The sequence below is a fragment of the Pelodiscus sinensis genome, chromosome 6 (assembly GCF_052426305.1).
Source record: "Pelodiscus sinensis isolate ZL-2025 chromosome 6, ASM5242630v1, whole genome shotgun sequence".
NCBI classification, from domain to species: Eukaryota; Metazoa; Chordata; order Testudines; family Trionychidae; genus Pelodiscus; species Pelodiscus sinensis.
In genome coordinates this window covers 61,508,620-61,521,135 of record NC_143057.1, presented here as the reverse complement: position 1 = coordinate 61,521,135, position 12,516 = coordinate 61,508,620, and the positions used below count along the sequence as shown (strand labels likewise).

Below are 12,516 nucleotides of genomic sequence, written 5' to 3'. Positions count from 1 at the left end.
CTGCCCTTAATCGTCTAACTCTTGATGCCGTTGTGTTAAGAATCGTGACCTGCGGTGTGCACTAAGTGTTGAGGGGCAATGTTGAGGGAGATGCTGGCTTAGAAACAGGATTTTGGTGGCAGCATGGTCAGCCGGGGAAGGCTGGGCAGGCGGAGGAAAGCCGCTCCGCCTCGCTCGCTCGGGCTCCGTTTGCGTTGGCGGCGGGGCGGGGCGGGGCGGGGCGGGGCCTCAGCTCTGTCCTCGGGCCGCCTTTATATCTCCTCTCACTCTCTCCCTCCCTCCGTTTGCAGCACCACCGAGGAAGACGAAGAGGAAGAGGAGGAGGAGAAGAAGGAAGCCTCTAGGAGCCGGCAAGCAAACAGGAGGAAAGGAAGCAAGTCACGGAAGGCAGAGGAGAAGGACAGGGACTGTGGACAGAGTGAGCACCCCACAATTAAAGCTCGGGTCACAGGGGCTACGGAGCTCTTTCACACCTTGAGCAGCGGGACCGCCCTGTAACTGGGGTTCAGGTCCGTGCTCTCTTGGCCGCTTGGCCTCATGCTCCTCTAACCGGCCAGCGAGAAGGACTCCCCTGCAATTAGGGCCCAAGTCACCATCCTGTCGCTTACGGGGGATACTGAGCTCCTTGGAACTCCGAGCAGCGTGACCTCCCTGTAACTCAGGGTCAGGTCTCTGCCCTCTTGCCCTTTCGGCATCATGGCCTGTTGGCAGTCTGGTCAGCTGGACAGCCCTGTAAGGAGGGTTCATGTCTCGAGCCTCCCTCTCTCTCTCTCCTTTGTGGGGACAGACTGAGCTCTCTGGACTCCTGGGCAGCGTGGCCTACCGGTAATTCGGGATGAGGCCTCTGCCCTTTAGGTCCTTGGCACTAGGCCCCAGGAAGCAGCCGGTCTGAACGGGCCGCCCTCTAATTGAGGTGCAGGTGGAATCCCTCTGGTTGAGACGGGATTAGGACTAACTTTGGTGCCGCTGATCCCGTGGCCTGCCTGTAACTTGGGTTCAGGTCTCTGCTCCATTGCCCTTTTGGCTTGGTGGGCTGTTGGCAGTCCAGCCCGCGTGACCCTCCCTGTAAGCGGGGTGTGGGTCGCCAGTAGCGAGGGCTTAGAGCCCGTTTTCCACCGTGGCCTGGCTGACCACCCTGTAAGCAGGGTTCCGGTCTCTCCCCTTTTGGCGCTCACAATAATGCTTTCGTATCCGGCTGTAACCAGAGAGCTTCTCCAGCCCCTTGCTTCTGCGGGGGAAGGATCTTTGAACTGTGTGACCTCCCTGTACCGAGGGTTCAGGTCGGCCCTTGCGGCCTCCATACTGTGACGCTCTAGTGACTGCCAAGTGAGAGCGACTGCCCTGTAATGAGGGTGCATGTCGCTTGTCCCTGAGTGCTGAGGCTCATTCAACTTTCTGGTAGCTTGAACTCTTTGACCACCCTGTAAGCGAGGGCTCTGGTCGGCCCTTTTGGCCTCCTGCTATTATGCGCTCGTGGCTGACTAGCGAAAAGGACTCCCCTGTAATGAGGGTGCAAGTCCCGTGGCCGCGGCTCCTGGGGGGACATCGAGCTCTTTGGAACCCTGAGCACTGAGACCTCCCTGTAACGAGGGCTCGGGTCTCTGTTGGCAGTCTAGCCGGCGTGACAGCCCCGTAAGTACGGTGCACACATCACGAGCTCCCTCCTCCCTCCTCCCTGCCTGCCTCCCCCCCCCCCCACCGCTTTTTCTGTGGGGCACACTGAGGCTTTGGCTGCCTGGACCAGCGAGACCTCCCTGTAACTGAGGACAAGGTCTCTGCCCCTCCTCATTCGGCGTCCATGCGCCTTTAGCTGGTGACTTAAGACTGGCCACCCTGTAACTGAGGGCAAGGTCTCTGCCCCTTCTCATTCGGCGTCCATGCGCCTTTAGCTGGTGACTTAAGACTGGCCACCCTGTAACTGAGGGCAAGGTCTCTGCCCCTCCTCATTCGGCGTCCATGCGCCTTTAGCTGGTGACTTAAGACTGGCCACCCTGTAACTCAGGGTCTAGGCTGCCTCCCTCCTTGACCTACGGAGGCGGGCGCAGGGGCCTTTTTGGTAACGTGGGCAGCGTGGTCTCCCTGTAACCAGGGTTCGAGCCCCTGCCCGTTAGTCGCTTGACATTCCGCTGCCGTAGCCCGCTGGTCCGAACGAGGGCCCTGTAAGCAGGGCACAAGCCTCATCAGTCACTATTCCTCGTGCCCCCGCCCCTCACAACTCTACCCGAGCAACTCTGTCCAGAGTCCCGGCCCCTCGCACCGCCTTGCCGGCTCATCTGGAATTCCGCAGCGTCTACCCCGCTTCCCTGCCGGGGACAAGACATCGTGCAGCAGTTGCTGGTAAGTTCCCAAAGAGAGGTTCCCCTGCTTGTTTGAAAGACGACGGATCAGAACCCGGTACCGCTGTCGGGCACACAAAGTCAGTGGTGTCAAGTAATTTCCCACTGCCCTTAATCGTCTAACTCTTGATGCCGTTGTGTTAAGAATCGTGACCTGCGGTGTGCACTAAGTGTTGAGGGGCAATGTTGAGGGAGATGCTGGCTTAGAAACAGGATTTTGGTGGCAGCATGGTCAGCCGGGGAAGGCTGGGCAGGCGGAGGAAAGCCGCTCCGCCTCGCTCGCTCGGGCTCCGTTTGCGTTGGCGGCGGGGCGGGGCGGGGCGGGGCCTCAGCTCTGTCCTCGGGCCGCCTTTATATCTCCTCTCACTCTCTCCCTCCCTCCGTTTGCAGCACCACCGAGGAAGACGAAGAGGAAGAGGAGGAGGAGAAGAAGGAAGCCTCTAGGAGCCGGCAAGCAAACAGGAGGAAAGGAAGCAAGTCACGGAAGGCAGAGGAGAAGGACAGGGACTGTGGACAGAGTGAGCACCCCACAATTAAAGCTCGGGTCACAGGGGCTACGGAGCTCTTTCACACCTTGAGCAGCGGGACCGCCCTGTAACTGGGGTTCAGGTCCGTGCTCTCTTGGCCGCTTGGCCTCATGCTCCTCTAACCGGCCAGCGAGAAGGACTCCCCTGCAATTAGGGCCCAAGTCACCATCCTGTCGCTTACGGGGGATACTGAGCTCCTTGGAACTCCGAGCAGCGTGACCTCCCTGTAACTCAGGGTCAGGTCTCTGCCCTCTTGCCCTTTCGGCATCATGGCCTGTTGGCAGTCTGGTCAGCTGGACAGCCCTGTAAGGAGGGTTCATGTCTCGAGCCTCCCTCTCTCTCTCTCCTTTGTGGGGACAGACTGAGCTCTCTGGACTCCTGGGCAGCGTGGCCTACCGGTAATTCGGGATGAGGCCTCTGCCCTTTAGGTCCTTGGCACTAGGCCCCAGGAAGCAGCCGGTCTGAACGGGCCGCCCTCTAATTGAGGTGCAGGTGGAATCCCTCTGGTTGAGACGGGATTAGGACTAACTTTGGTGCCGCTGATCCCGTGGCCTGCCTGTAACTTGGGTTCAGGTCTCTGCTCCCTTGCCCTTTTGGCTTGGTGGGCTGTTGGCAGTCCAGCCCGCGTGACCCTCCCTGTAAGCGGGGTGTGGGTCGCCAGTAGCGAGGGCTTAGAGCCCGTTTTCCACCGTGGCCTGGCTGACCACCCTGTAAGCAGGGTTCCGGTCTCTCCCCTTTTGGCGCTCACAATAATGCTTTCGTATCCGGCTGTAACCAGAGAGCTTCTCCAGCCCCTTGCTTCTGCGGGGGAAGGATCTTTGAACTGTGTGACCTCCCTGTACCGAGGGTTCAGGTCGGCCCTTGCGGCCTCCATACTGTGACGCTCTAGTGACTGCCAAGTGAGAGCGACTGCCCTGTAATGAGGGTGCATGTCGCTTGTCCCTGAGTGCTGAGGCTCATTCAACTTTCTGGTAGCTTGAACTCTTTGACCACCCTGTAAGCGAGGGCTCTGGTCGGCCCTTTTGGCCTCCTGCTATTATGCGCTCGTGGCTGACTAGCGAAAAGGACTCCCCTGTAATGAGGGTGCAAGTCCCGTGGCCGCGGCTCCTGGGGGGACATCGAGCTCTTTGGAACCCTGAGCACTGAGACCTCCCTGTAACGAGGGCTCGGGTCTCTGTTGGCAGTCTAGCCGGCGTGACAGCCCCGTAAGTACGGTGCACACGTCACGCGCTCCCTCCTCCCTCCTCCCTGCCTGCCTCCCCCCCCCCCACCGCTTTTTCTGTGGGGCACACTGAGGCTTTGGCTGCCTGGACCAGCGAGACCTCCCTGTAACTGAGGACAAGGTCTCTGCCCCTCCTCATTCGGCGTCCATGCGCCTTTAGCTGGTGACTTAAGACTGGCCACCCTGTAACTGAGGGCAAGGTCTCTGCCCCTTCTCATTCGGCGTCCATGCGCCTTTAGCTGGTGACTTAAGACTGGCCACCCTGTAACTCAGGGTCTAGGCTGCCTCCCTCCTTGACCTACGGAGGCGGGCGCAGGGGCCTTTTTGGTAACGTGGGCAGCGTGGTCTCCCTGTAACCAGGGTTCGAGCCCCTGCCCGTTAGTCGCTTGACATTCCGCTGCCGTAGCCCGCTGGTCCGAACGAGGGCCCTGTAAGCAGGGCACAAGCCTCATCAGTCACTATTCCTCGTGCCCCCGCCCCTCACAACTCTACCCGAGCAACTCTGTCCAGAGTCCCGGCCCCTCGCACCGCCTTGCCGGCTCATCTGGAATTCCGCAGCGTCTACCCCGCTTCCCTGCCGGGGACAAGACATCGTGCAGCAGTTGCTGGTAAGTTCCCAAAGAGAGGTTCCCCTGCTTGTTTGAAAGACGACGGATCAGAACCCGGTACCGCTGTCGGGCACACAAAGTCAGTGGTGTCAAGTAATTTCCCACTGCCCTTAATCGTCTAACTCTTGATGCCGTTGTGTTAAGAATCGTGACCTGCGGTGTGCACTAAGTGTTGAGGGGCAATGTTGAGGGAGATGCTGGCTTAGAAACAGGATTTTGGTGGCAGCATGGTCAGCCGGGGAAGGCTGGGCAGGCGGAGGAAAGCCGCTCCGCCTCGCTCGCTCGGGCTCCGTTTGCGTTGGCGGCGGGGCGGGGCGGGGCGGGGCCTCAGCTCTGTCCTCGGGCCGCCTTTATATCTCCTCTCACTCTCTCCCTCCCTCCGTTTGCAGCACCACCGAGGAAGACGAAGAGGAAGAGGAGGAGGAGAAGAAGGAAGCCTCTAGGAGCCGGCAAGCAAACAGGAGGAAAGGAAGCAAGTCACGGAAGGCAGAGGAGAAGGACAGGGACTGTGGACAGAGTGAGCACCCCACAATTAAAGCTCGGGTCACAGGGGCTACGGAGCTCTTTCACACCTTGAGCAGCGGGACCGCCCTGTAACTGGGGTTCAGGTCCGTGCTCTCTTGGCCGCTTGGCCTCATGCTCCTCTAACCGGCCAGCGAGAAGGACTCCCCTGCAATTAGGGCCCAAGTCACCATCCTGTCGCTTACGGGGGATACTGAGCTCCTTGGAACTCCGAGCAGCGTGACCTCCCTGTAACTCAGGGTCAGGTCTCTGCCCTCTTGCCCTTTCGGCATCATGGCCTGTTGGCAGTCTGGTCAGCTGGACAGCCCTGTAAGGAGGGTTCATGTCTCGAGCCTCCCTCTCTCTCTCTCCTTTGTGGGGACAGACTGAGCTCTCTGGACTCCTGGGCAGCGTGGCCTATCGGTAATTCGGGATGAGGCCTCTGCCCTTTAGGTCCTTGGCACTAGGCCCCAGGAAGCAGCCGGTCTGAACGGGCCGCCCTCTAATTGAGGTGCAGGTGGAATCCCTCTGGTTGAGACGGGATTAGGACTAACTTTGGTGCCGCTGATCCCGTGGCCTGCCTGTAACTTGGGTTCAGGTCTCTGCTCCCTTGCCCTTTTGGCTTGGTGGGCTGTTGGCAGTCCAGCCCGCGTGACCCTCCCTGTAAGCGGGGTGTGGGTCGCCAGTAGCGAGGGCTTAGAGCCCGTTTTCCACCGTGGCCTGGCTGACCACCCTGTAAGCAGGGTTCCGGTCTCTCCCCTTTTGGCGCTCACAATAATGCTTTCGTATCCGGCTGTAACCAGAGAGCTTCTCCAGCCCCTTGCTTCTGCGGGGGAAGGATCTTTGAACTGTGTGACCTCCCTGTACCGAGGGTTCAGGTCGGCCCTTGCGGCCTCCATACTGTGACGCTCTAGTGACTGCCAAGTGAGAGCGACTGCCCTGTAATGAGGGTGCATGTCGCTTGTCCCTGAGTGCTGAGGCTCATTCAACTTTCTGGTAGCTTGAACTCTTTGACCACCCTGTAAGCGAGGGCTCTGGTCGGCCCTTTTGGCCTCCTGCTATTATGCGCTCGTGGCTGACTAGCGAAAAGGACTCCCCTGTAATGAGGGTGCAAGTCCCGTGGCCGCGGCTCCTGGGGGGACATCGAGCTCTTTGGAACCCTGAGCACTGAGACCTCCCTGTAACGAGGGCTCGGGTCTCTGTTGGCAGTCCAGCCGGCGTGACAGCCCCGTAAGTACGGTGCACACGTCACGAGCTCCCTCCTCCCTCCTCCCTGCCTGCCTCCCCCCCCCCCACCGCTTTTTCTGTGGGGCACACTGAGGCTTTGGCTGCCTGGACCAGCGAGACCTCCCTGTAACTGAGGACAAGGTCTCTGCCCCTCCTCATTCGGCGTCCATGCGCCTTTAGCTGGTGACTTAAGACTGGCCACCCTGTAACTGAGGGCAAGGTCTCTGCCCCTTCTCATTCGGCGTCCATGCGCCTTTAGCTGGTGACTTAAGACTGGCCACCCTGTAACTCAGGGTCTAGGCTGCCTCCCTCCTTGACCTACGGAGGCGGGCGCAGGGGCCTTTTTGGTAACGTGGGCAGCGTGGTCTCCCTGTAACCAGGGTTCGAGCCCCTGCCCGTTAGTCGCTTGACATTCCGCTGCCGTAGCCCGCTGGTCCGAACGAGGGCCCTGTAAGCAGGGCACAAGCCTCATCAGTCACTATTCCTCGTGCCCCCGCCCCTCACAACTCTACCCGAGCAACTCTGTCCAGAGTCCCGGCCCCTCGCACCGCCTTGCCGGCTCATCTGGAATTCCGCAGCGTCTACCCCGCTTCCCTGCCGGGGACAAGACATCGTGCAGCAGTTGCTGGTAAGTTCCCAAAGAGAGGTTCCCCTGCTTGTTTGAAAGACGACGGATCAGAACCCGGTACCGCTGTCGGGCACACAAAGTCAGTGGTGTCAAGTAATTTCCCACTGCCCTTAATCGTCTAACTCTTGATGCCGTTGTGTTAAGAATCGTGACCTGCGGTGTGCACTAAGTGTTGAGGGGCAATGTTGAGGGAGATGCTGGCTTAGAAACAGGATTTTGGTGGCAGCATGGTCAGCCGGGGAAGGCTGGGCAGGCGGAGGAAAGCCGCTCCGCCTCGCTCGCTCGGGCTCCGTTTGCGTTGGCGGCGGGGCGGGGCGGGGCGGGGCCTCAGCTCTGTCCTCGGGCCGCCTTTATATCTCCTCTCACTCTCTCCCTCCCTCCGTTTGCAGCACCACCGAGGAAGACGAAGAGGAAGAGGAGGAGGAGGAGGAGAAGAAGGAAGCCTCTAGGAGCCGGCAAGCAAACAGGAGGAAAGGAAGCAAGTCACGGAAGGCAGAGGAGAAGGACAGGGACTGTGGACAGAGTGAGCACCCCACAATTAAAGCTCGGGTCACAGGGGCTACGGAGCTCTTTCACACCTTGAGCAGCGGGACCGCCCTGTAACTGGGGTTCAGGTCCGTGCTCTCTTGGCCGCTTGGCCTCATGCTCCTCTAACCGGCCAGCGAGAAGGACTCCCCTGCAATTAGGGCCCAAGTCACCATCCTGTCGCTTACGGGGGATACTGAGCTCCTTGGAACTCCGAGCAGCGTGACCTCCCTGTAACTCAGGGTCAGGTCTCTGCCCTCTTGCCCTTTCGGCATCATGGCCTGTTGGCAGTCTGGTCAGCTGGACAGCCCTGTAAGGAGGGTTCATGTCTCGAGCCTCCCTCTCTCTCTCTCCTTTGTGGGGACAGACTGAGCTCTCTGGACTCCTGGGCAGCGTGGCCTACCGGTAATTCGGGATGAGGCCTCTGCCCTTTAGGTCCTTGGCACTAGGCCCCAGGAAGCAGCCGGTCTGAACGGGCCGCCCTCTAATTGAGGTGCAGGTGGAATCCCTCTGGTTGAGACGGGATTAGGACTAACTTTGGTGCCGCTGATCCCGTGGCCTGCCTGTAACTTGGGTTCAGGTCTCTGCTCCCTTGCCCTTTTGGCTTGGTGGGCTGTTGGCAGTCCAGCCCGCGTGACCCTCCCTGTAAGCGGGGTGTGGGTCGCCAGTAGCGAGGGCTTAGAGCCCGTTTTCCACCGTGGCCTGGCTGACCACCCTGTAAGCAAGGTTCCGGTCTCTCCCCTTTTGGCGCTCACAATAATGCTTTCGTATCCGGCTGTAACCAGAGAGCTTCTCCAGCCCCTTGCTTCTGCGGGGGAAGGATCTTTGAACTGTGTGACCTCCCTGTACCGAGGGTTCAGGTCGGCCCTTGCGGCCTCCATACTGTGACGCTCTAGTGACTGCCAAGTGAGAGCGACTGCCCTGTAATGAGGGTGCATGTCGCTTGTCCCTGAGTGCTGAGGCTCATTCAACTTTCTGGTAGCTTGAACTCTTTGACCACCCTGTAAGCGAGGGCTCTGGTCGGCCCTTTTGGCCTCCTGCTATTATGCGCTCGTGGCTGACTAGCGAAAAGGACTCCCCTGTAATGAGGGTGCAAGTCCCGTGGCCGCGGCTCCTGGGGGGACATCGAGCTCTTTGGAACCCTGAGCACTGAGACCTCCCTGTAACGAGGGCTCGGGTCTCTGTTGGCAGTCTAGCCGGCGTGACAGCCCCGTAAGTACGGTGCACACGTCACGAGCTCCCTCCTCCCTGCCTGCCTCCCCCCCCCCCCCACCGCTTTTTCTGTGGGGCACACTGAGGCTTTGGCTGCCTGGACCAGCGAGACCTCCCTGTAACTGAGGACAAGGTCTCTGCCCCTCCTCATTCGGCGTCCATGCGCCTTTAGCTGGTGACTTAAGACTGGCCACCCTGTAACTGAGGGCAAGGTCTCTGCCCCTCCTCATTCGGCGTCCATGCGCCTTTAGCTGGTGACTTAAGACTGGCCACCCTGTAACTGAGGGCAAGGTCTCTGCCCCTTCTCATTCGGCGTCCATGCGCCTTTAGCTGGTGACTTAAGACTGGCCACCCTGTAACTCAGGGTCTAGGCTGCCTCCCTCCTTGACCTACGGAGGCGGGCGCAGGGGCCTTTTTGGTAACGTGGGCAGCGTGGTCTCCCTGTAACCAGGGTTCGAGCCCCTGCCCGTTAGTCGCTTGACATTCCGCTGCCGTAGCCCGCTGGTCCGAACGAGGGCCCTGTAAGCAGGGCACAAGCCTCATCAGTCACTATTCCTCGTGCCCCCGCCCCTCACAACTCTACCCGAGCAACTCTGTCCAGAGTCCCGGCCCCTCGCACCGCCTTGCCGGCTCATCTGGAATTCCGCAGCGTCTACCCCGCTTCCCTGCCGGGGACAAGACATCGTGCAGCAGTTGCTGGTAAGTTCCCAAAGAGAGGTTCCCCTGCTTGTTTGAAAGACGACGGATCAGAACCCGGTACCGCTGTCGGGCACACAAAGTCAGTGGTGTCAAGTAATTTCCCACTGCCCTTAATCGTCTAACTCTTGATGCCGTTGTGTTAAGAATCGTGACCTGCGGTGTGCACTAAGTGTTGAGGGGCAATGTTGAGGGAGATGCTGGCTTAGAAACAGGATTTTGGTGGCAGCATGGTCAGCCGGGGAAGGCTGGGCAGGCGGAGGAAAGCCGCTCCGCCTCGCTCGCTCGGGCTCCGTTTGCGTTCGGGGCGGGGCGGGGCCTCAGCTCTGTCCTCGGGCCGCCTTTATATCTCCTCTCACTCTCTCCCTCCCTCCGTTTGCAGCACCACCGAGGAAGACGAAGAGGAAGAGGAGGAGGAGAAGAAGGAAGCCTCTAGGAGCCGGCAAGCAAACAGGAGGAAAGGAAGCAAGTCACGGAAGGCAGAGGAGAAGGACAGGGACTGTGGACAGAGTGAGCACCCCACAATTAAAGCTCGGGTCACAGGGGCTACGGAGCTCTTTCACACCTTGAGCAGCGGGACCACCCTGTAACTGGGTTTCAGGTCCGTGCTCTCTTGGCCGCTTGGCCTCATGCTCCTCTAACCGGCCAGCGAGAAGGACTCCCCTGCAATTAGGGCCCAAGTCACCATCCTGTCGCTTACGGGGGATACTGAGCTCCTTGGAACTCCGAGCAGCGTGACCTCCCTGTAACTCAGGGTCAGGTCTCTGCCCTCTTGCCCTTTCGGCATCATGGCCTGTTGGCAGTCTGGTCAGCTGGACAGCCCTGTAAGGAGGGATTGTGTGCTAATTTCTCCATCTTTTAGTCATTTGGCTAGTCCTGTGAGCTGGCATCTTGAGTAGCCTGATTCATTTGTAATCATCTCTTTATAGTGCTGTCAATCACGGAAGGCTTGACCGCTCTGTTCCTGACAGCCCAGTTTGTTCCAAGAGATATCTTCCACAAGAGTTTCTAAATTCTGAACAAAAATTACTAAAAGTGTAATTATTAGTCTGTATGTGGCACTTCAAGCACACACAGATTTCTTTTTTGCATACGCTTTTTGGGAAAATCCAGTTTATCAAGTCCTTTATCTAACTTGGTTTTTCCCATGAACAGTAATGCCCAAATACATTTGTTCATGGTTGAAGTACCAGAGCACTCCATTTCTTTTCAAAAAGTGAGATTTGTTTGGTAAATTTAGTATGAGTTACGGTAAATTGTCATTCATATTGTAATATATGTCACTTTGTTTATGCTGCTGTAAGTGTTCTTGTTGAGTTCTGTACTAAAATGTATGAAGTATTTTCTATGTGAGGTGTCATAGCAAAATTCTGGTATCTTGACTTTTAAAAGGTATGGCTTTTTTTTTTTATTACTTTTTATGTTTCTTGTGGTTTTTGTATCAGAGGTGATTGCTTTTGTTCAAGTTTTACATTTCCCAGCTCATACGTATTTCATTTAATTTGAAAATTCTTGACTTGATTAGACTAATTTAGTCTTTATACTATATTTTTGTCATTTGATTTTTAAATTAATTTGGTGCTGCTTTTAATAATTTGTTTCTAGGTTTTGTTTTCAGAATTTCGACCTTCTTTAGAGTTTTGCTAAAGCTCTTGTATACTGTTTCCAGCCGTAGGGACAACTTGAGAAGAAGCAAGCCCCCAATGAATAAGGAAGAACTATTTTTAAGGAGGTATGAAAAGCAAAGGGGAACCACATACTGAAAGCAAATAGCATTTGGAAATCCCTGTAATTATGGAATACTTTATTGTATGATTTATTCAATCATACAATAATCTCTCACAGGAAATAAAAGTTGAACTATTTTTGTTCACTAAAGCAATATTAATTATTCCTTTTGAACTTCATAATAAAGATTGCATTTAATTTTTTTTTTTTTTTGTTCTCTGCAGGTTTATTTCCATCACTATTGCACCAGAAAGCACTGAAAGGATAAATGTAATAGAATGACTACTCTCATCTATTACAAGTTTTTTAAAAGCAGTAGTATCTCAATCAATTTATTAGTCATCGTAAAAAAGAATTTTTAGTGAACTATGACACCAATGATTCAACAGTTTACTGCTGCTTCCTTTTGGTTTTTTCTCTAACTGCTTTTGTAATGAGAGTACACAGATAATACATTTTATATAAATAGCATGTGTATCCTCCCAAGAAAACAGCATTCAGCCTTTGTAGCATGCTTTGTGGTTCATACATTCACATTCTGGGAAAATACAAGATGGGGGCTTTTGAGTTTAAGGTATGAAAATTAACTGTTATCATTTCTTAATAGCCATTTTGATAGTTATTTAGGAATCTAGGCATTATGTTTAGTAAACAAGTCACTTCGACATTCTTAGTTTGTTGGCTACAACAACTTGTTCCAAGCTCAAGAACTATCTGGAAAGGATGTAAGAAAGCAGCAAGATTTCTTGTGGCCAACCTCAAGAGGTTGAACCACCTACGTTGCCCTTGTGCTACTTATTTATACTACTTCCTTCTCTCAGGACCTTAATAAACTCCTCTTTTAATATTCAGCAGTGCTAGTTATGTGATATAGAATTAAACTAAATTCCTACCTATTTTGAGGAAGCCAATTAAAATAATCAATGGAACTAAAGAATTTCCATTTAAATGTTGATTTCACCTTGATAAGTAGCAACATTTAAAATGCATGTTTTGTCTAGATGACTAGCTGGTTTTAGTTGACTAGCTGGTTTTAGATTAAATAAATCCCTTTTTAGACAATGTGTTCTGAATGTTATTTAAAATATTAGTTGCCAAGCTACATAATTTGTACTTCTGTATTTACTAACTGGTTTTTCCTAGGTACAGAGGAACAATTGTGACTCTATGAAGTAAACATCCTAAATACAAATGCTGTATCTATTGTTGTCACTATTCTTGATTTAAATAAAAATGAAACAAAACACTCTCTCACTAGCAGTGCAAAGATTATCTGGAAAGAAGGGATGTATTTGTGTTCTACCAT

At 55.1% G+C, this 12,516-nt stretch overlaps 1 protein-coding gene and 1 long non-coding RNA gene across 5 annotated transcripts in view; one reads left to right on the top strand and one right to left on the bottom strand.

The window, feature by feature from the left end:
* Positions 1–12,516, bottom strand: part of MCC (MCC regulator of Wnt signaling pathway) — a 400,040-nt gene that overhangs the window by 221,758 nt on the left and 165,766 nt on the right. The window lies entirely within an intron of this gene.
* Positions 9,083–11,570, top strand: LOC149524156 (uncharacterized). 2 transcript variants are annotated; one of them, XR_016349893.1, is made up of 4 exons: positions 9,083–9,485; positions 9,865–9,992; positions 11,088–11,214; positions 11,435–11,570. It is a non-coding gene; the product is annotated as an uncharacterized LOC149524156 (long non-coding RNA). The 2 variants fall into 2 exon arrangements; XR_016349892.1 differs by lacking the exon at positions 9,083–9,485 and having other exon boundaries at positions 9,783–9,992.